Here is a 23,124-nt window from a genome sequence, read left to right on the forward strand (position 1 = left end):
AATGGCAATTGAATCTCAATGTAGACAAGTGTAATGTGCTGCGAATACATAGAAAAGAAAGATCCTTTGTCATTTAGCTACAATATAGCAGGTCAGCAACTGGGAGCAGTTAATTCCATAAATTATCTGGGAGTAGGGATTAGGAGTGCTTTAAAATGGAATGATCATATAAATTTGATCGTCGGTAAAGCAGATGCCAGACTGAGATTCATTGGAAGAATCCTAAGGAAATGCAATCCGAAAACGAAGGAAGTAGGTTACAGTACACATGTTCGCCCACTGCTTGAATATTGCTCACCAGTGTGGGATCCGTGCCAGATAGGGCTGATAGAAGAGATAGAGAAGATCCAACGGAGAGCAGCGCGCTTCGTTACAGGATCATTTAGTAATCGCGAAAGCGTTACGGAGATGAGAGATAATCTCCAGTGGAAGACTCTGCAGGAGAGACGCTCATTAGCTCGGTACGGGGTTTTGTTAAAGTTTTGAGAACTTATCTTCACCGAAGAGTCAAGCAGTATATTGCTCCCTCCTACGTATATCTCGCGAAGAGACCATGAGGATAAAATCAGAGAGATTAGAGCCCATACAGAAGCATACCGACAATCCTTCTTTCCACGAACAATACGAGACTGGAATAGAAGGGAGAACCGATAGAGATACTCAAGGTACCCTCCGCCACACACCGTCAGGTGGCGTGCGCAGTATGGATGTAGATGTAGATGTCTTATACAAAAGACGGCCAATTATTTACTACTAATACAGACATGGGAGTACAATCATTTTCATTGTTGTACTTTTCTCTACATCTACATTGTGCTCCGATAGTCACCTAACGGTGTATGGTACAGTATAGTAACTTGATCCCTCCTTCCCTATTTGGCTATTGGAAAGAATGACAGCCGGTAAGCCTCTGTATTAGCTCTAATGTCGATTTTTCTCGTCTTGGTCATTTCGCGAGAAGTAGGCCTATGTGGGAGGCAGTAATAGGTCGTCCGACTCTTCCCAAAAAGTGCTCTCTCGAAATTTCAAAAGGAAACCGCTGCTGCAGTGTCTGCCACTGAAGTTTGTTGAGGATCTCTGTAACGCTCTCGCGACGTCTATACGATGTCGTGACTAAACGCGCCGCTCTTCCTTGAATCTTCTCTACCTCTTCTATCAATCCTACAATACAAGGATCCCAGATTCATGAACAGTACTCACGAACTGGTCGAGCAAGTCTCTGGTAACCCTCTTCCTTCGTGTATGAGGAACATTTTCTTAAGACTCTTCCTATAAATCTCAGTCTGGCTTCTGCTTTTCCTATTATCTGCTTCCGCTTAAGGCCGCTGCTGGTGGCTACTCCAGGCATTTTACGGTGAAAGCTGTTTCCAGCAATTTGTCATCGACATCGTAGTAGTACAGTACTGGATTTCTTTTCCTGTGCGTCCGCAATATGTTACATTTATTTATGTTCAGGGTCAATTGCTAGAGCCTGCACCATTCATCAGCCCTCCGCAAATCGATGCTGTGTTCTGTAGCTGCTACGTACTTACAGACAACATCTGCGAACTGTCTTATAGAGCTTCCGACGCTTTCTACTAAATCATTTATATACGAGTACATTGTAAACAATGAGAGCACTATCACGCTTCCTTGGTGTCCTCCGTAAATTACCTTTACAACTGTCTATTTGTTCCGTTAAGAGCGATAAGTCCAGGGGAGAGTGATTCATTGAGTTGTTAAACGTTTGGAGATAGAGGGAGGTCGATTTGAGCACCTGCTCTGCAGACTTATGTTTTGTGCAAATCTCGCTGTCTCTAACAATGTACTTAAAATTTTATAACTGGTCGCTCTTACTGAATGTAGTAAGTACCCTGACGGAAAAAAATCGCAACACCGAGAAGGGGTTGTGTGACATAAACGAAAGTTGGTTGGCATGTTTATACATCTGAAAGGTGATGTCCATTCAAATTTCGAGCAAGTCGCGGAAGAGTGGCGTTAAATCATTACAGGAAAACAACGGGCTGATTCCTTCATGAAAGCCACAGTCGACCAGCTGTCTTAGCCTCATAAAAGCATACTTATATATTCTGTGTATATGTATATTTTGAGCTATTTGTCTTCCTTGTACGTTGGTACGCAAAACTTATAGATGAAAGTAACTTTTGCATGATGTGTCATTCTCAAATAACATAGCTCGATGAAACTTGGACCATATGTAGGAAGAACTGCGACAGTATAGTACAGAAGATCAGTGTAGGAAATACGCAGTGAGACGAACGGAAATGACACTTTTATTCAAAGACACCAGATGTGGTCGACTGGAACTTTGACGACGAATATGGCTGCCGTCACGTTCCATCGCAGACGAGCACTGGGTCATTACCACATCTCAATGCCCCGCAAATATGTATATTGCACGATTCGACCAGCCAGCCAAATAGCGACCCACAGTGAAGCCGCTCGCAAACTCTGTGAGGTGCTGATACCGCTGTTTCACACGAGCATGCAGCATCTCCATGCTCTTCACCGTGGCTACTAACACCTGACGCTTTTCACCCCCATTATATACGCTATTAGGCCTGGTAACAACAATAATCACGAACCACACCAGTGTACTCTGGTGACCGCTTTATTTCTCACAGAGAACTGAAATCATTTACACATTTTTTGTGAAAGCCACGATCGCTTGTCTTTAAGACCTTTATTCCAATTACTTGTTTCGACAGAATACTGATGTCATCTTCAGATTGGCATTACACTATATGAAAAGAAAATAGGTAATATGCACAAGATACAATCATATTTTGGGATGACCAAAATCTTACAAAAACTTTTAGATAGCTTTGAGAACCAAGTACAAATACATTAAAAAACTCCGCACGGTTTATCATTTATAGAACAGAATGCTTCCAGATGGGTTGTCAGATAACTAAAAGGTACAAGTACCGCATCCTTAGCACCAGCAAAGTTGAAACTACACGCCATGCCGATGACCTCATGTGGACTAAACTGAGGCGCCGCGGAACCCTTGTGACTTGCGGTGCAGGCGTCAAGTGGCGCCATCGTATTAACTGGCGATATACTGAAATATTTCGATATTAGTCTCATGAAAATTTTTTACACAATTTAAGAAGCATATTATGTACTATAAGAATCACAAAGGTAAATCTTTACACCTGATTCATATACAAAAATATGGCACAGTTCACCAATATAAATTACATGTACGGAAAAACGTAATGGTAACAAACATTTGTAATCCTCCTAGACCGTCATTATGTGCTACCCCACTGTACTCGACGATCTTTGTATTTATATCCTATAGATAATCCGTCCAAGCCAAGTGATACAAAAAATTATTGTACACACCATAGAACAACAAATCCAAAAATCAGGGGAGAGGATAGGGAGGGAAGGCGGACTGTGGGGGAGGGGAGAATAGGGGAGGGGGAAAGGGGGAAGGGAGGTGATGAGGGAAGGGGGGACGGGAATGAGAAGGAATCCTAGAGGGTTACGCAAATGTGTAGAGGAAGGGGGCAGAAAACGGGGGGGGGGGGGGGGGGGGAAAGAAAGAATGGGGAGGTGGGGAGGCAATTATTTACGAACCGCCACATGGTATGTGCATGTATGAAGTGACACTTATATCCGACCGTTTCTTCTGACTGATTCGCTTTCTTTTGTGAGGCGTTCAGGTGGTTAACCTTGTGCTCTTCATCATTCAATGGGACTCCACTCTAGTACCGCCTTTGTCCATCATTCGTCACTCCTTCGTGCGATGTTTCCTGCTCATTTCATTTTGTAGCCTTTGCCTTTCCCGCAACATCCTGAACTAGTGTTATTGCTCGTATTTCACTTCTTTTCAGATCTTTCTTAATTAGAAATCTATCTGAGCTGTTCGAAGGTTACTTTTGAAACATTTAAAACCCAAATTTCAATTATTGTATAAATAATTTCGTGACTACAAGATCACACTGCTTTACTCCTCTTCCAATGGAAAATCCACTCGTGTTTTTTCCTATGCTGGCAGAAGCCATAGAGACATCATAGCTGTTAGATAATACGTTGATGTACCTTCTTGTCACGCCTTGTTCGCCGATGCCTGTACAACTGCCGTGTATCTGGAAGAGTCGAATACCTTTCCAAAATTTATAAAAGCTGTGCATAGAGGCATTTCATATTCCTTGGCTTGGCTACCTTCTTTACGCAGGATATGTATATGGTCAATTGTGCTGTAGCCACTGCAGAAGCCACTTTGTTCTATGGATTGAGGATTTTCTCCAACAGCGCTGATGCGATTTGTCAAGAGGGGCGGGCGGCGGGCCCAGTATTCAGTTGATAGCAGCCTAGTCCCATTAAAAACCAAATTAGGAATCGTATGCTAAATAACCCACAATTCTCTCATAATAAAATTTTGCTTCCCCTTTTTCTATCTTTTCTCTCTCTCTCTCTCTCTCTCTCTCTCTCTCTCACTCACTCTCTCTCTCTCTCTCTCTCTCTGCCTCTGCCTCTCTCTCTCTCTCTCTCTCTCTCTCTCTCTCTCTCTCTCTCAACCCTTTCCACATACATACACATTCACCAGAAAATATCAGCTTGACGTAACTATAACAATTAAAAATGTTATGCGGCGACTGGTAGCTTTATTACTTGTCTATGTTCTTTACCCTTCTTAGCTCCTAACACACCATCTTTTCATTAGTTCAATTTATAAAGAGTGTATATGATGCACATACGACTGGGAAAGCTGTCTGTGACCGCTGAAAGGTATTTACTTTACTATTACAGTTCACCTATGTAGTCTCATCATCCACATAACTTTTTCTTCTTCTGTCAGAATGTGTCTCATGCTATCCAACAGTTGTACATACAATAAATCTATACTTTATTAACTGATATAAATCCATCTGAAGGACGTATGATCCTCCCATACCCATAATCGAAAGCACAATAAATAAGCTTATCCGACAAAAAAATTGTCATCCGAGGGCGCACGCGCAGATGAATCTTCTTTAAGCCTTTACAGATGGCATGGCGATCGAGTCACGTGCTCAACCGCACGAACACTGCCTCTACACGAGCATTGAGACACTTATGTTTCAAGTGGACATTGTGCGTAGATGTGGGTAAATGTTAGGACGTGACAGAGTGACAGAAAGGGGCAATCGTATTTGGTCGTGCACATAGCCATAAGGTGTTGAGCTTGCTGGATTTGTTGGTGTTTCGCGGCGCCACGAAATAGGCGAGAATTGCGATCGTAAAAAGATCCCCACTAAGAAGGCCCGGAGACGCTTCCACGGCTTATGAATAAAAGTCGCTTCCAAACCCGACAGGAATTGCTGCAAGCAAAGAATGAAGGTCCATCCCAACCTGTTAGAAAGAGAGTTGTGATGGGAACAGCATACTATGAACATTTCGAGTCGGTCACGTAGCAAGAGGCCACTGCTCACGCAGGCACAAAAAGGCAACAGCAGCAAAGTTCGGGGAAATACGTGAATGGTTTCTGGACGCTCTCCCACCGTTTTACATTTCGACTGGCCTGCAAAATCACCTGCCTTGAGCCCCACAGAAAATGTGTGGGACATCTGGAAGCAGCGGGTAATGCGCCGAGATCAGAATCCCCGCAGTTTGGTGGCAATGCGCCATCAAATCCTCAGCAAGTGGCTTAACATGGATGAGACGTACGTGAACAACCTTGTGGACTCGCTTCCTAACCGATCCAGACGGTTGTCAAGTACCGGGGTGAAATTACACGGTATTAAATGATACGTGTAATGTTTTCTCCATGGGTGACTAATTTTTTGTCCCGTGAGCTTATTTCTGGTTACATTAATTTTTAGTTTCAGTTGACAAACTTATCTCCTCTATGATAGCAAATGCTGAATCAATACGAAATAAAAAACATAGAAATCATTCATACAATCTCCTTTGTTCGTTTCTTTACGAGTGTGCCGTACATCTGCATTCACTGGGAACCTTGCCTGCAAAATTACTACACTCTACAAGTAGCAGCTTAACTCTGCGAGAGAATAGTTCGTAAAGTCTGGAAATGTGTTCCGCAACTAACACCACATGCGCGACGCTGAATATGTTAGAGCATCAGAGAAACTCATTCATTAGTGAGAAAAACAGATATACCCGATTGTAATCCGCCAAAACAAATATAAATAAATCGAGTGAATCCTGAAAAAATGTGCTCCTCGCAAGAAAGCAAATTCAGTAATTTTCTTCTAATGTGCACCGACTATTGGTTAGAAAGCCAAAAATGTGAACCGGAAATTAAGCCGCAGTCAGCTGATTGGGAGTTCCAAAATGAACTGAAACGTACAAAAGCGGACCGTTCGCGAAGCACTTCACAGAAAAGGATCGCTTGTTTCTTTGATTACAATGTATATGTCACCGCCATTGCTAGGTTAGACCGCTGTCCGGGGCGTCTCCAGACACTCCTTCGTGGGTCATTGGGGCTCAGTTTGAAGCGGGACTCATCACTGAAGACAGTTATACTCCAGTCAATAAGATTCCAGGCTGAAGACGTTTATGGAAACTCCCTGACATAGCAACCTGACTGTCGCCAGTGATACTGCCCGATAACCAGGAGTGATGGTTTCACAGCAAAATCCCTTTCATTGTCATCCGCAGCATCCCTACAAGCACAACAGTGCGTCGACAATATTCTACGCCCCTTTTTGTTGCCCTTCATGGCAAGCCATTCTGGGCTTACATTTCAGCAAGATAATGCCCGCCCGCACACGGCGAGAGTTCTACTGTTTCAGAACTTATGAACCATTATGGGCAGGACCCTCCATCCATCTCAGGATTTTATCTAACGCTCCAACTGGACAGGATTTGGCACGACATCTCTCAGCAGGACATCCAACAACTCCAACAATGATGCCAAGCGAATAACTGCTTGCATATGGCCCAGAGGTGGACCAACGCGATATTTACTTGCTCAATTTGTGAAGCTCTTTCTCTTGAGTATATCATCCAATTTTTCTGAAATTATAATCATTTGTTTGTCTGTACATGCACATAACATCTACTGATTTAAGTCCCATTCGGTCAATTCTTTCGTGGTGCTTTGTTTTTTTGTCTCAGGATGTGTACATTAAATAAAGTGGGTAAGAGACTGCATCCCTATCACCCTCCTCTGTTAAGTGCTTCCGCCCTATTCTCTCGTTGCCTGTGTTAATGAAAATTTCGTTATTTGACTATAAATTTTTACCACTTGTATTAAATGTTTAGGATAACCTCGTCTTTCCGTTGTATTCCACATACCTATTCACTCTATGCAAGGCTTTTTCATAATCTATAAATGCAATATAAGTGCCGGCTACTGTGGCCGACCGGTTCTAGGCGCTTCAGTCCGGAACCACGCGGCTGCTACGGTCGCAGTTTCGAATCCTGCCTCGGGCATTGATGTGTGTGATGTCCTTAGGTTAGTTAGGTTTAACTAGTTCTAAGTCTAGGGGACTTAGACAGTGCTTAGAGTCATTTTGAGCAACATGAGTCTTCAAATTATGTTCTTACCTCGTTTCAGTTTACTGCCGCTCTATTGCAATATCGTCACTACATGATCATTGTTTTCTAAAACTATTTTGTCCCTCCAGTAAGAGGGCGTCAGCTGTTCTTTGTACTCTGTATATAATTATCCGTGCATTAATTTAGCCGGCCAGTGTGGCCGTGCGGTTCTAGGCGCTTCAGTCTGGAACTGCGTGACCGCTACGGTCGCAGTTTCGAATCCTGCCTCGGGCATGGATGTGTGTGATATCCTTAGATTAGTTAGGTTTAAGTAGTTCTAAGTTCTGGGGGACTGATGACGACAGATGTTAAGTCCCATAGTACTCAGAGCCATTTTTGCATTAATTTACAGCCAGAGTTCAACAGGCTTAGAAAACAGATCTTCCTCTAAAATCCATGCGTGACATCACGACATTTTTATGTCTTCGACAGATATGAAGACAAAATGGTACAGACTATGCATTCTCTCCGAAAGGATTACCTCAAGACTCCGTACTCAGCCCTCTTCTGTTTATAATCTGTACTCAAAACTTGGAAGGTAGTGCTTTACCACCAGCTAAAATAAGTTCAAATGGCTCTGAGCACTATGGGACTCAACTGCTGAGGTCATTAGTCCCCTAGAACTTAGAACTAGTTAAACCTAACTAACCTAAGTACATCACACACATCCATGCCCGAGGCAGGATTCGAACCTGCGACCGTAGCGGTCTCGCGGTTCCAGACTGCAGCGCCAGAACCGCGCGGCCACTTCGGCCGGCAAAATAAGTTCCGCTGGGCAACGAGAACATGTTGCAGCAAAAACATGTACGTTTCCGTCGTTGTAATTTTCAGCAATGTTTTTTTGGTCATCAGTCTTTGACTAGTCTGATGCGGCCCGCCACTAATTCCTCTCCTGTGCTAACCTCTTCATCTCAGAGTAGCACTTGCAACCTACGTCCTCAATTGGTCGCTGGATGTGTTCCAATCTCTGCCTTCCTCTACAGTTTTTGCCCTCTACAGCTCCCTCTAGTACAAAGTCATGACTTAACAGATGTCCTATCATCCTGTCCCTTCTCCTTATCAGTGTTTTCCACATATTCCTTTCCTCTCCGATTCTGCGTAGAACCTCCTCATTCCTTACCTTATCAGTCCACCTAATTTTCAACATTCGTCTGTAGCACAACATCTCAAATGCTTCGATTCTCTTCTGTCCCGGTTTTCCCACAGTCCAAGTTTCACTACCATGCGATGCTGTACTCCAGACGTACATTCTCAGAAATTTCTTGCTCAAATTAAGGCCGATATTTGATATTAGTAGACTTCTCTTGGCCAGGAATGCCTTTTTTGCCAGAGCCAGTCTGCTTTTGATGGACCTCCTTGCTCCGTCCGTCATTGGTTATTTTACTGCGTAGGTAGCAGAATTGTTTAACTTCATCGAATTCGTGACCATCAGTCCTGATATTAAGTTTCTCGCTGTTCTCATTTCTGCTACTTCTCATTACCTTCGTCTTTCTTCGATTTATTCTCAATCCATACTGTGTTCTCAGTAGACGGTTCATTCCGTTCAGCAGATCATGTAATTCTTCTTCACGTACACTCAGGACAGCAATGTCATCAGCGAATCGTATCATTGATATCCTTTCACCTTGAATTTTAACTCCACTCCTGAAACTTTCTTTTATTTCCATTAATGCTTCCTCGATGTACAGATTGAACAGTAGGGGCTACATTCTTGGCTTGCACTCCTTTTAATACGAGCACTTCGTTCTTGGTCGTCCACTCTTATTATTCCCTCTTGACTGTTGTACATATTGTATATGACCAGTCTCTCCCTATAGCTTAGGCCTACTTTTCTCAGAATTTCGAACATCTTGCATCATTTTACATTGTCGAACGCTTTTTCTAGGTTGACGAATCCTATGAACGTGTCTTGATTTTTCTTTAGTCCATTCAATTATTAACCGCAACTTCAGAATTGCCTCTCTCGTCCCTTTACTTTTCCTAAAGCCAAACTGATGTCATCTAGCGCATCCTCAATTTTCTTTTGTTTTCTTCTGTATACTATTCTTGTAAGCAACTTGCATGCATGAGCTGTTGAGCTGATTGTGCGATAATTCTCGCACTTGTCACCTCTTGCCGTCTTCGGAACTGTGTGGATGATGCTTTTCCGAAAGTCAGATGGTATGTCGCCAGACTCATATATTCTACACTCCAACATGAATAGTTGTTGTGTTGCCACTTCCCCCAAAGGTTTTAGAAATTTCTGATGGAATTTTATCTATCCCTTCTGCCTTATGTGACCTTAAGTCCTCCAAAGCTCTTCTAAACTGGATCCCCTATCTCTTCTAAATCGATTCCTGTTTCTTCTTCTATCACATCAGATAAATCTTCCCCCTCATAGAGGCTTTCAATGTATTATTTCCACCTATCCCCGCTCTCTTCTGCATTTATCAGTGGAATTTCCGTTGCACTCTCAATGTTACCATCCTTGCTTTTAATGTCACAGAAGGTTGTTTTGACTTTCCTGTATGCTGAGTCTGTCCTTCCGACAATCATTTCTTTTTCGATGTCTTCACATTTTTCCGGCACCCATTTCGTCTTAGATTCCCTGCACTTCCTATATATTTCATTCCTCAGCGACTTGTATTTCTGTATTTCTGAGTTTCCCGGAACATTTTTGTACTTCCTCCTTTCATCAGTCAACCGAAGTATTTCTTCGTTTACCCGTGGTTTCTTCGCAGTTACCGTCTTTGTACCTATGTTTTCCTTCCCAACTTCTATGATGGCCCCTTTTTACAGATGTCCATTCCTCTTCAACTGTACCGCCTACTGAGCTATTCCTTATTGCTGTATCTATAGCCTTAGAGAACTTCAACCGTATCTCGTCCTTCTTTAATACTTCTGTATCCCACTTCTTTGCGTATTGATTCTTCCTGACTAATGTCTTAAACTTCAGCCTACTCTTCATCACTACTATATTGTGATCTGAGTCTATATCTGATCCTGGGTACGCCTTACAATCCAGTAACTGATTTCGGAATCTCTGTCTGACCATGATGTAATCAGCAATATGTGTCCAAAATTATTTCAGATACCGTAACACCGTTATCAGGCGGCACTACGAAACACTGAATTTTATGTGATTTACGTTGCCCGATTTTAAACATGGGGAACTGAATCCGACAAGACAGTGTGCTAATCGCCGCTATGATGACGCGAGCTTAGTTCAAGCGGGCTACAGCCGTGGATCTGAGAGACTCGCCGCGCCGTGTATTTAAGTAGATGACTTTCGCAGAGGCAAATATTTGTGCATACAGGCTGGAGCCTGCTAACAGCTTGCTCAAGTCCTGTACGCTTTTTTTTGCTCTTCGTTGCTGCTTCAGTTCCTCAAAGAGAACACACTGGGAATGGTAGCATAATTCTGCAAGGCAAGGTTTCTAACTTTTTAAGAACTTTAGAGAGATAATTTCACTAGTGTCTAAAAGTTAAAGGAGAAAATGAAAAGAGAAAAGCTGAGCAATACCCTGTAAATTACCATCAAGTAACCCCCAGAAACTGGAATTGTGCTATCTGTACTGGGAATGAGCATTTCTTGCTTCAAATATGAAAAATTTGAAAGATAAAGGAAAGACTGCATTACAGCCATAATTTCTCAGTTGCGTTTGCATTTTCGTTGTGGGTAGAGCATACTCTCTCACAAGGAACCCCTTGAGTGCGAAATCGAAAAAGGCCAATGATGTTTACGGCGTTCGACGCCGCACATATTGTCCACCATGCAACAACACAATATTGGCTGCTAATGGCAACCGGCAGAGGGGCGGGGGGGGGGGGGGGGGATGGAGATATCCAGTGATGAGCACGGCATGAGGCTACGGAGGTAGTTGAACTGCTTAGTCGGCGAGTAACTCACAATGGTGCTAGCGGTGGATACAAAGCAGAGCAATGCCAACGATAAATAAAGCATTGCATTGTACCTACAAAAACAATTGCCAAAGTTGACATTTTGTCAGAAAGGGACCCAGGGGATTTCGCAGAGTGAGAAAGAAGTGACAGATGTCATATTAGGGTTTGTGCAAGACGAGTCAGTGGAATGTGTGGTGTCGCATGCTCTCGACTGTGCGGCCAATGTACATGAAGCGTACAGTGATGACGATCCGTGCTTAGCAAAAAGTAAATTATGAAAAGGGTATCGAGCCATGTAGTTCATTATCCTTGTCGGACAGGGGGCGATAAATCCTGTCTTCAGTAAAACTTAGTAAATGGCAGTTGTTCAAGGAGCGGACCTAAACATAATTAAGTGCATGGAAAATCATCCGCAGCATAGCAAAAAAAAATAAAACAGTTATGAATAGATCTCGAATAACTCCGCAACAATATGGCCGTGAACTGCATAAGTAAAACTACGGACATTCAGCGGAGGATAAGGCGCACTTGTTACAAAAACTGGTGTCCGCGTTTCAGGGACGCTCGATACAATTTACAAGATGTGCAAGGTAGCAAGGTAGCGACCTACTACGTTTTGCACATCAAATTTCGGCGACATGAAGCAGTGGATGGTTAAAAAACTAAACTCCGCCCGAACAGGCCATGAAGGCCCAATGGTTTCGACCGGCTGCCGTGTCATCCTCAGCCCACTGGTGTGACTGAATGCGGATACGGAGGGGCCTGTGGTCAGCACACCGCTCTCTCGGCCGTTTGTCAGTTTACCAGACCTAGTGGGTGGTTGCCTAACTTCAAACAGTGCTACAGAATCGGAAGACGTAGGTAACGAAATTTCAAACAAAGCGTCAACTTGATAATGCGTAATAAACTGCGTTATCGGCCGGAAAATTTTTTGGTGAGACAAACAAACTTGACGCATCTTTCAGTAAGGAATTTGTTTCCAACTCCGACCAGTCGGGATTAGAAGGAAATGCACATGAAAGGAATCCTGAAAGTTAGAGATACCAAGAGAGTTATATTAAGATCAGCTAACATCAATGCTTTTGCGCAATCGTATGCTACTATGCAGACTATTAATCTGGATGGTAAATTGGCTGAAAAGTTATTTATTGCACTGTGAGAAGTTGGAGGCGGTCTGTCCCCTATGATTCTTTCTCGTATGCGTGGTCTTGCAAGGGTAATAGGGAATATTTATGTCATAACAAACAAAATTGGAAAAATGGGCATAAGAGAATTACAATTATGGTGTGAGCACTGGTTTTGGCAAATAGCTGGTCAAACTTACTCCCTTTTGCTTAATTCCTGGTCTGGGTGTAAAAATCATACTCCTTTAGAGCGAAGTATCCCTTCTGAAAAGTGTGTGACATTGCAGTTTATACCACCTGGAACAAGTGGGCAAAATCAGCCTCTGGGTGTTTGTTTTTTCCGTGCCTATAAAACATACTGGCGCAGCTACGCCTTAAAGGGTAGCCCGTCTCACGATAAGATCCACGGTTATCTGTTTCGCATTTTGTTGCATCCCATCACATTCCATCAGTTCTCATCGCCCCGTAACACCAATATTATTGTATATACTTTCTTTAAGAGTGGATACCTAGCTGAACGCCCTGAACTGTTTGTAAATCCCAATGTGTTCACCTTTGAAGTTGATGGTGCGAAACTTTGTGATCACTGTGACGTACCATTTTTCATTCGATGTTCATGGTGCAAATTAATGGTTTGGTTTGATCATTTCTTGAATATCGACGATGTCTATTTTGTGAAGTGTAACACATGCATCCCATAGAAGGTTCATCTCTGCACCTCCCAGACACTCATTTTCTGTCGCCCTCCTTATGTGCATGGTGAGTCATTAGTAGCTAGTATTTGCCCTGTTATAATTACAACTCTTTCAAATGAGCCTTGCTAAAGACTGAACTTGCGGCCTCACACTCAAGCGTGTTCTTGTCAGTAAAATTTCATTGAATGTAGTGACTGCTGCGCCAGACACTTGTTTGTTGCCCTGTTTGTTTTAATACTAATGATTTCGTGTGCCTGAGTGGTCGAGTACTAGTCTTACAACAGGACATCAATTCAGTGACTCACGTGTCCCTGACCTGTCCAGTTACCCAATCTGGAAAAGAGATCCACAGTTTAACGTGGAATCCGAACCACGTCTGGTCCTGGCTATTCTTCTTATAGTTGAGAGGTGAAGTTAAGATTAAAGGTAGACTTTTCTTGGTCCGGCCGGGATACGACTCCACGGCACCTCGGTTTCCAGGGACGCGCTAGATCGCTAATCAAATATATTAATTTCTGTCATCGATCCTAAGGCTGATATGACGCAGCTTGTAACTCGTATTAAGGATTGGCCACTAAGTCTGTAGCTCGTATGGCGGATAATAAATTAAGAGCAAGTACGATCGACTCAGTACAATCAACTAAACATTATATTAAAATTAAGGTGAAATCCCGTCGGTGGTATATCAATCTCGGTGACAATAGGACGTACCGTTCTAACCATTACTACTTTGCTCTACCTTCAGATAAGTATTTATTTATCTGGAAAAATCTTCCTGTCTCCTTCAACGTGGCAGCATCCGAGATCGAAACCAGGTGAATTGAAAACTTCGGCCGTAAATAACTGTAAGCGACATTTTGGATGTTTTAAGAAATCGCGCAGTGAGGTACATTCCAATCAATTACACATTGCATGTGCATCCAATGTGTTATTTCTTTTTTTTTTAATCCAGATACCTTCTTGTTTTTATGTATAGGGTGCTTCAATATTACACTTCTAGAGGTTCTAGAGGGGATTCAGTAAATCATGTTCTACATAGGAAGCCACATCCGGAAACATCATCCAACAACGCTACAGAGCGTCAAAGCTATAGGTGCCGACGGCTATAAATGTATGTATATAGAGGATGATTTTGTAATGATGTTAAAAACTTTTTAGGATGATGAAGAAGGATAAATGTATCAATTTGAGGTCATGGTCTCTGTACCTGAAACGAACAAGTCAAAAGTTATAAGCGAAAACTGTTCTGATACCTCTGACAGTGGAATACATGTACCGGTACTGTTGTTGCTAAGAGTGTAGGGTATACAACGTTCATAGGTGGCAATATGCACCAAAACAATAAAAAAAAACCTCTAGTAAACATGGTCTCTCAGATGCATCCGGAGGAGCTATGAGGACGTGTTCTTCTTTGCTAGTAATAATAATAATGGCGTGTGACGAGGGCCTCCCGTCGGGTAGACCGCCCGCCTGGTGCAAGTCTTTAGATTTGACGCCACTTCGGCGGCTTGCGCGTCGATGGGGATGAAATGATGATGTTTAGGACAACACAACACCCAGTCCCTGAGCGGAGAAAATCTCCGACCCAGCCGAGAATCGAACCCGGGCCCTTAGGATTGACAGTCTGTCGCTGACCACTCAGCTACCGGGGGCTGACTCGTTGCTAGTGTGAAACACATCTCCTCTACTGAACAAGTGCTCATAGCTCTTAAGGTATGCATTTTAGAACCCATGTTTACTAGAGACTTTTTTCTTGTTTTCGTCCATACTACCACTCTGAAAGTTGATTACGTTACAATTATAGCAACAACAGTACCAGTACATGTATTCCACTAACAGAGGTATCAGAACAGGTACAGGGACCATTACCTCAAATTGATAAAGTTATCCTTCTTCATCATTCAAGAAAGTTTGTTACATCATCACAGAATCACATTTACAGGCGCCGGCACCTATTACTTTGAAGCTCTGTAGGGACGTTGGATGACGTTTCCGAATATGGGTTCCTATGTAGAACTTGATTTACTAAATCCCCTCTGCAATCTCTAGAAGCGTGTAACATGAATTATGAAACACCCTATACATCTACCATAACAACATACTTTTAAAATGATAAATTCTACCAACAATTGTTTGCTTGCAAACCGATCGCACTTAATATCAATTACCTCTGACTTACCACTGTTTACTTGCTTTTTTAACGAAATATTAATGCAAAAACCGCTCAAAAACACAAATTTAAAGGGTCCTTTGACGGACACTTTTTGATCGTAGGCAACCATGCAGGTAAGCGGTGTGTGTAGGTCATAGAAATTCAGCTGCCACACGTTCCTGAATATGCGTTGGTTGTCTTCTTCAGTTATACACTCGAAACAGAAGGTCTATGTTTCATACAACAACGCGCTCCCCCCGACCCCCCCCCCCCCCGCCCCTGACCCCCCTTGTACTGTATTCGCCTTTCCTTCGTTACTTTTTTTTCATTTGTTCCTGGATACGTCCAAGTATAACCCTGTTCCGATCTCTCTGATGGTTCCGCTGAACATTTGCATCACCTGTAACTGCTTGCAGAATGTCAGAACCTGGTGCATCTTAGGAACGATGCATTTCTGTGATGTTCCCCTGAACCTATAAAAATTCAGAGCTAGGAGGTTAACATCCTCCACAGAGGTACATCAGAATAATTTTACGGACAAAAGTAAAATGCATCTATCGATACTTTGTGACAGGTAGTCGTTAACAGCCTCATACATACACCAAATATAAACATACACCGAGCTGACCAAAAGACATGGGACATACAGGTGGTGGTAGTGTCGCGTTCACACATTTTAAAAGGGCGGTGCGTTGGCAGTGTATTTATACACAGGTTATTCGTATGAAAAGGTTTCTGGTGTGATTATGGCCGCCCGACGGGAATTAATAGGTTTTGAACGCGTAGTGACAGATAGAGCTAGGGGCATAAGACATTCCATTTCGGAAATCGTTAGGAAATTTAATATTTCTTAATCCACCGTGTCAAGAGTATGCCGAGAATACTAAATTTCAGGCATTACCTCTCACCAAGGACAACGCAGTGACCGACGGTCTTCACTTAAAAACCGAGAGCAGCAGCGTTTACGTGCAGTACTAACGATCAAGTAACACTGCATGGCCGGCCGGTGTGGCCGAGCGATTCTAGGCGCTAGTCTGGAACCGCGCGACCGCTACGGTCGCAGGTTCGAATCCTGCCTCGGGCATGGATGTGTGTGATGTCCTTAGGTTAATTAGGTTTAAGTAGTTCTAAGTTCTAGGGGACTGATGACCTCAGCAGTTAAGTCCCACAGTGCTCAGAGCCCTTTTGAACACTGCATGAAATGACCGTAGAAATTACTGTCGGGCGAACGACGAACGATCCGTTAGGACAGTGCGGCGAAATTTGGCGTTAATGGGCTATGATAGCTGACCGTGGTGTCGGGTGTGCTTTCGTCCTTGGCACCGATGTTTTTTCAGTATCTGCTTCTGGGACACTGCTCAGTATTTACAGCAGAGCTCTTCGCTCTGTATCAGGCCATGCAGTACATCCGGCGACACAGGCTTTTCAGTTGTCATCTGCTCAGACACTCTTAGGGCTCTACGTCCTTATTGCAACAGGTCCAGGAAAGCTTTCACTTGCTCACTCTTGATGAAGTCGCTGTGATGTTGATGTGGGTTCCTGGTCACGTTGGTCTGACAGGAAACAACGCCGCTGACACTGCTGCCAAAGCTGCAGTCCTCGTACCTCAGCCCACTGGTTCTCACATTCCCTCCGATGATCTCTGTGTTACCGCCTGTCAGCAGGTGGCGGCACTTTGGCATCTTCTATCCATGGCAACAAGGTCCGGGGAATTAAACCTCTCCCAGCGGCTTGGCCGACCTCCTGTCGGCCCTTTCGGGCTAGGTTGCGTATTGGGCACTGTCTTTTTAGCCATCGCCATTTGTTAAGTGGTGATCACGCACCATTGTCCTCAGCTTTCGGCGGTTCGCCATTTCCTGACGTTCTAATTTATGTTTACGCCTGAGTTATCGGCCGTTTTAGCGAACGACGCACGGGCTGTCGACCGCGTTTCACTTTGTATCCGTCGTAGCAGTGTGGCGAATGACATTTCATCTTTAGGATAGGATGTCAAATTAAACGCCTCTCAGCCACCTAACTTCCAACAAACTTATTGTATTTCGGTCCCAGTTTCGGCGATTTACTAAGCCTTCTTCAGGCCCCTGTTCGAAGTGTAGGAAGATTCTAACATCAAAATAGGGACCAGCATCCAAAACTGGTATCTGTAGATTTTTGCTTGTTACAGCGATCACTTCAACCATCATCTGCCGATTTAATCTTTAGTTCAGGACCTCCGTTATCTTTATGGCGTACTTTATGATCCTTTCTCCAAGAGAAAGCCCCGGTTTTTAGCTGTCTTTCCTTCCGTCAATTGGGCTTGAGGTATAGTCGCTTTTAACTCCTTTTTCGTGTTCGTGTTCTGCGGTTCTGACGTGGATGCGTATGTCTTCAGCTGTTTTTACGCCCTGAAACAAAACAAAACGAAAAACAAACAGTCCGTGTCTCACTAACATACAATACTGTGGTCCAAACGTACATTCTCAGAAATTTCTTCGTCAAACTAAGATCTATGTTTGATACCAACAGACTGCTCTGTCCGTCATGGATTATTTTGCTGCCTAGGTAGCAGACTTCCTTAACTTCGCCCACCTCGTGAACTTTGGCTACTTTGTGATCGCCAATTCTGATGTTAAGTTTCTCGCTGGTCTCATTTCTTCTACTTCTAATCACTTTCGTCTTTCTTCGATTTACACTCAATCCGGGTTCTGAAAGGTTCATTCATTTCAACACATCTTGACATTCTTGTTCGCTTTCGATGAGAATAGCAGTGTCATCTACGAATCTTATCACTCACATCCTTTCACCTTAAACTTTAATTCCACTCTTGAACCTTTCTTTTATTTCTGCCGTTGCTTCTTCGATGTATAGATTCAACAGCAGGGAGGAAAAACTACATCCCTATCTTAGACTCTTTTTTTCCCTCTTGACTCTTGTAGATATCGTATATTACATGTCTTTCCGTATATCTTACCCCAATATTTCTCAAAATTTCGAACATCTTGCACCATTTTACATTGTCGAGCGCTTTTTCTAGCTCGACAATTCCTATGAAAGTGTCTTGATTATTTTTAGTCTTGCATCTATTATCGACCACAACAGGAGAATTGCCTCTCTGGTGCCTTTACCTTTCCTAAAGTCGAACTGATCGTCATCGAACACATTTTCAATTTTGTTTGCCATTCTTCTGTATATTACTCTTGCAAGCAACTTGGATACTTGACCTGTTAAACTGATTGTGCGATAATTATCACATCTGGCGGCTCTTGCAATCTTGGGAATTGCGTGGATGCTTTTTCCGAAAGTCATATGATATACCGCGAAACTCATACACTCTACACATCAACGTGAAAATTCGTTTTGTTGACACAGATTTTAGAAATTCTGATGGACTGTTAACTATCGCTTCTGCCTTATTCGATCTTAGGAGCTCCAAAAGCACTCCGTCTTCAGGCCACAAGTGGCCCATTGGGACCATCCGACCGCCGTGTCATCCTCAGCAGAGGATGCGGATAGGAGGGGTGTGTGGTCAGCACACCGCTCTTAGGAGTTCCAAAGCTCTCTTAAATTCTGATTCTAACAACGGGTTCCCTATATCATCTACATCCACTCCTTTTTCTTCTTCGATCACGTCATCATACAAGTCTTCCTCCTGATATATATCTTCAATATACTCTTACCACCTACCCCCCTCTCTCTTCTGCAATTGACAGTGGAATTCTCATTGCACTCTTAATATTATCACCGTTGCTTTTAATTTCGCGGAAGGCTGTTTTGACTGTTCTGTATGCTGAGTGTAATACTGAAGAACTGAACAGATTTGGGGGGAAAAGAAATTTGTGGCGCAACCTGACTAGAAGAAGGGATCGATTGCTAAGGACTAATTCTGAGACAGTAAGGGATCACCAATTTTCTGTTGTAGGGAAGTGTGAGGGGTCGTACAAGGAGACCAAGAGATGAATACAGTTAGTGCATTCAGAAGGATGTAAGTCGTTGTCATTCGGACATGGAGGGGCTTGCGCAGGATAGAGGAGGAGAGCTGCATCAAACCAGTCTTCGGAGTGAAGAACGCATCAGCAACAGTCTTTTTGAGACTGACAGAAAAAAATTTCAGCACCAAAAAATAATTAAGGTAGAGTAACGAAATTTCGGGGTTACATTTGTCTAGGTAGCATATTTAAGTAATTAACATTGCAAGATCATAGATTAATGTAAGCAGGAGATTAAGCCATTGCTAATGTGAAATGCTGGTACATTAATAATCGGTGTAGCGGCCAGAATGTTGAATGAAAGCATGCAGACGTGCATGCGTTGCGTTGTACAGGTGCCGGATGTCAGTCTCTGGCTAGCAGTTCCAAGTGTGGTCGGTCAATACAGGGTCGGTTAATGCTGTTTGTGGATGACGCTGGAACTCATGCCTGATGATGTCCCATATGTGACCGACTGGAGACGGATCCAGTGATCGGGCAGGCCAAGACAACATGACGACACTCTGTAGAGCATGTTGAATTACAACAGCGGTTGTGGGCGAGCATTATCCTGTAGAAAAACACCCCTTGGAATGTTGTTCATGTATGGGAGTTCAGCAGGTCAGATCGCCAGACTGAAGTACAAATTTGTAGTTATGGTGTGTGGGATAACCAAGGGAGTGCTCCTGCTATCATACGAAATCGCACCCGAGACCATAACTCCAGGTGTCTGTCCAACAGGTTGGTTGCAGGCCCTCAACTGGCCTCTTCTTAACCAACACATGGCCGTCCGTGGTACAACTTCTTCTTACAAGGGGAGGCCGCCAATTGTGAAATTCAGATTCGATTCATACTGCGCATAATAAAAGCTCATGGCCAGAGGTGTAATGTGGCAAAGCACCAAGATGCACTTCTCAGCCGTTGTCGAGAAAATCGACAGTTAAAAGAAACCGTTGCGGTGAAATACTCTCTACGATTAATAATTTTTTACAGCGTCGTGGCGCAGCGGTAAGCGCTCGTGTTCGTAATCCGAAGGTCGCCGGATCGAATCTCGCGCCATGCAACCTTTTTTTTTAGTATTTGGTTTTTGTAACCGGCAATCAGTTGCAACAATTATGCATATAATAAGTTGTTGAAAGTCGTTTGTCGTGGAAAAACTGGCGACTTCGAACATCATTATGTTTTCCGCAAACAAAGTTGTATTTCACAAACGTTATTAATTGTCTTCATAATGTTAACCACGTATAGTTAACGGAAGACGTAGAAACGGTATTCCGAAACGAATACGTATAGCGTAAGTCAAACGTTCGAATTAGAATAGAGACCCCACGAACACAAATTTGCTGCGGTAGATATGAAATATAAACTCCGTTACTCGCTCGTTACACTTGAAGGACAGATGTTGAATGGGCCGAAACGAGCCGCCGCATAACAGCGTAGTTGCCTGCTAACTTCGAAAGAAGGTAGATGCGGTCCCTAGCGCAACTTATAACATCGTCGAAAATCAGTGCGGACGGGATAGCTTTTGTACACCCTGTTAAAAAAACGAAAAAATGGAGAGCGATCCGCCTTCACCAACATGCATAAGCAATTCATTAATAGTATATATATATATATATATATATATATATATATATATATATATATATATATATATATATACTAATGAATTGCTTATGCATGTTCGTGAAGGCGGATCACTCTCCAATTGTACCGCCTCCATTTTTCCGTCATATATATATATATATATATATGAATTACATAAAACTAATAATTAAAAAAATTGCATGGCGCGAGATTCGATCCGGCGACCTTCGGATTTCGAACCCGAGCGCTTACCGCTGCGCCACGACGCTATAGAAAATTGTTAATAGTAGAGAGTATTTCACCGCAACGGTTTCTTTTAACTGTCGATTTTCTCGACAACGGCTGAGAAGTGCATCTTGGTGCTTTGCCACATTACACCTCTGGCCATGAGCTTTTATTATGCGCAGTATGAATCGAATCTGAATTTCACAATTGGCGGCCTCCCCTTGTTAGTGCGGCGATTTTTTTCCGTCAGTGTATTATGTACCGTACCCACATTACACACCTATTTTTCGCGTAGGCTACGTGGGACCTCAAACAACATTCATCGGTAAACGTAACAGACCTCCACCCTGCCCTTCAGTGAGCTCTCGCTTGAAGTCGCAAATAGTGGTATTTTGTGGTCAGTGTAATACAAGCTAAAGGGTGCCTGTCTCGGGGTTGTCCTTGAAGTAACCGATTTATAAGAGTTCGTTGTGTCATCGGTGCCAACTGCTGTTCAAATTGCTGCTGCAGGTGCAGTACCAAGCGCCAGATCCACACGCCGAATGGTCTTCCCTCTCGATAGTACCACGTGGCCGTCCGAAGACCAGTCTTCTTGTGACCGTTCACTCCTGTGACCACTGCTGCCAGTAGTCATTTACAGGAGGGCTTAACAACTGGCCGGTTTTGAGTGCGAGTACTCGCGTCTGCTCAGGCACGTGCTCGCGAGCAGGTGCAAGGTCGCGGAGTAGGGAGGGAGGGGAGGGAGGGGAAATGCGTGCGCACGTTTGAATGTGATCTCGTGTTCTTAGCAGATTTAACTAGCCATGTGAATGCTTTGAACATTTTACTACAAGGTAAAGATCTGCTAATTACTCATTTCATAGATCGAATACGAGCTTTAATAATGAAATTGACACTTTGGGTGAGTCAGCTGGAAACAGGAAATCTAGCTCATTTTCCTAAATTATCATCCATGCAAGATGTTCACAAAGACTGAACGTTATTCACATAGTTTAGTTGCCCTTAAGGAAGAATTTGACCAACGCTTTCAAGATCTGACAGCACTAGACAGTGATTTTGATCTGTTCTCCTCTCCATATTCAGCGAATATTGAAGAGATTCGTCCTGAGCTGGAACTAGAAATTATTGACCTGAAGTGTGACAGAGAATACAGAGACAAATTTCAGAACAAGAAAAACATTTTGGAATTCTACAGACACTTCCCTCAGGATAGATTTCCTCGTTTCCATAAACTGGCGGCTACAATAATATCAATGTTCGGTTCCACGTATGTTTGTGAACAACTGTTCTCTGCAATGAAATGTAACAAGACGCGCCTGAGAAAAGCATTGTCTGATCGAAATTTAAACTGCACGCTGCGCCTAAAATGCACAAGAACAATTACTCCGAACACAGACGCAATTGTAAAGGGCAAAAAGTACAAGGTAACCGAGAATCCCACACTTCAGTGACCCCTTTTATTGTGTAACAGTTCACAAATTAATGCGAATGTAGAGGCATACACTAAGCTAATAAAATTATGTGGCATGTGTACATTCTCCTTTATTTGTTTCATTTGTCGCAGTAATAATTCGTGAGTGATATCCCTGCAGGTGGCCGCGGATTTACATTGACTGGCGGCAGCTGTTGTGTGCCCCACGTGACTCTCCCCACTCTCCGCTCTGGTCCGGTAGTGGGGGTAGCGTGCTCGCGCTGATCCGTGCTCACGCCTTGCTGCTCACAGCTTGCTCCGCGAGCACATATGTTGTGAAGCCCTGATTTACAGCATAGCAGAAGGAACATCCAGCTTCTCATTCAAATACAGAGAGGTGTTGATAATGGCGTCTTTGTCACCTTAAAGTCATTCTTGACGAACATCAACTCACCACGTCCAATCTCAGCGGTAACTAACGATCACGACCCTTAGAGCGCATATTTAAAGCAAACCTGATTTGCAGGCTCTTGGTGGCACTAGTAGCACCCTCTTATGCGACTGGCGTGAAATCTGAATAGGCACCATATTTTAGATGTAGAAACAT

At 43.3% G+C, this 23,124-nt stretch overlaps 1 protein-coding gene across 2 annotated transcripts in view; it reads left to right on the forward strand.

The window, feature by feature from the left end:
- The window catches only part of LOC126238197 (uncharacterized), a 191,365-nt gene that overhangs the window by 139,831 nt on the left and 28,410 nt on the right, over positions 1-23,124 (forward strand). The gene's annotated exons all lie outside the window — the stretch shown is intronic.

Source organism: Schistocerca nitens, chromosome 1 (genome assembly GCF_023898315.1).
Source record: "Schistocerca nitens isolate TAMUIC-IGC-003100 chromosome 1, iqSchNite1.1, whole genome shotgun sequence".
NCBI classification, from domain to species: domain Eukaryota; kingdom Metazoa; phylum Arthropoda; class Insecta; order Orthoptera; family Acrididae; genus Schistocerca; species Schistocerca nitens.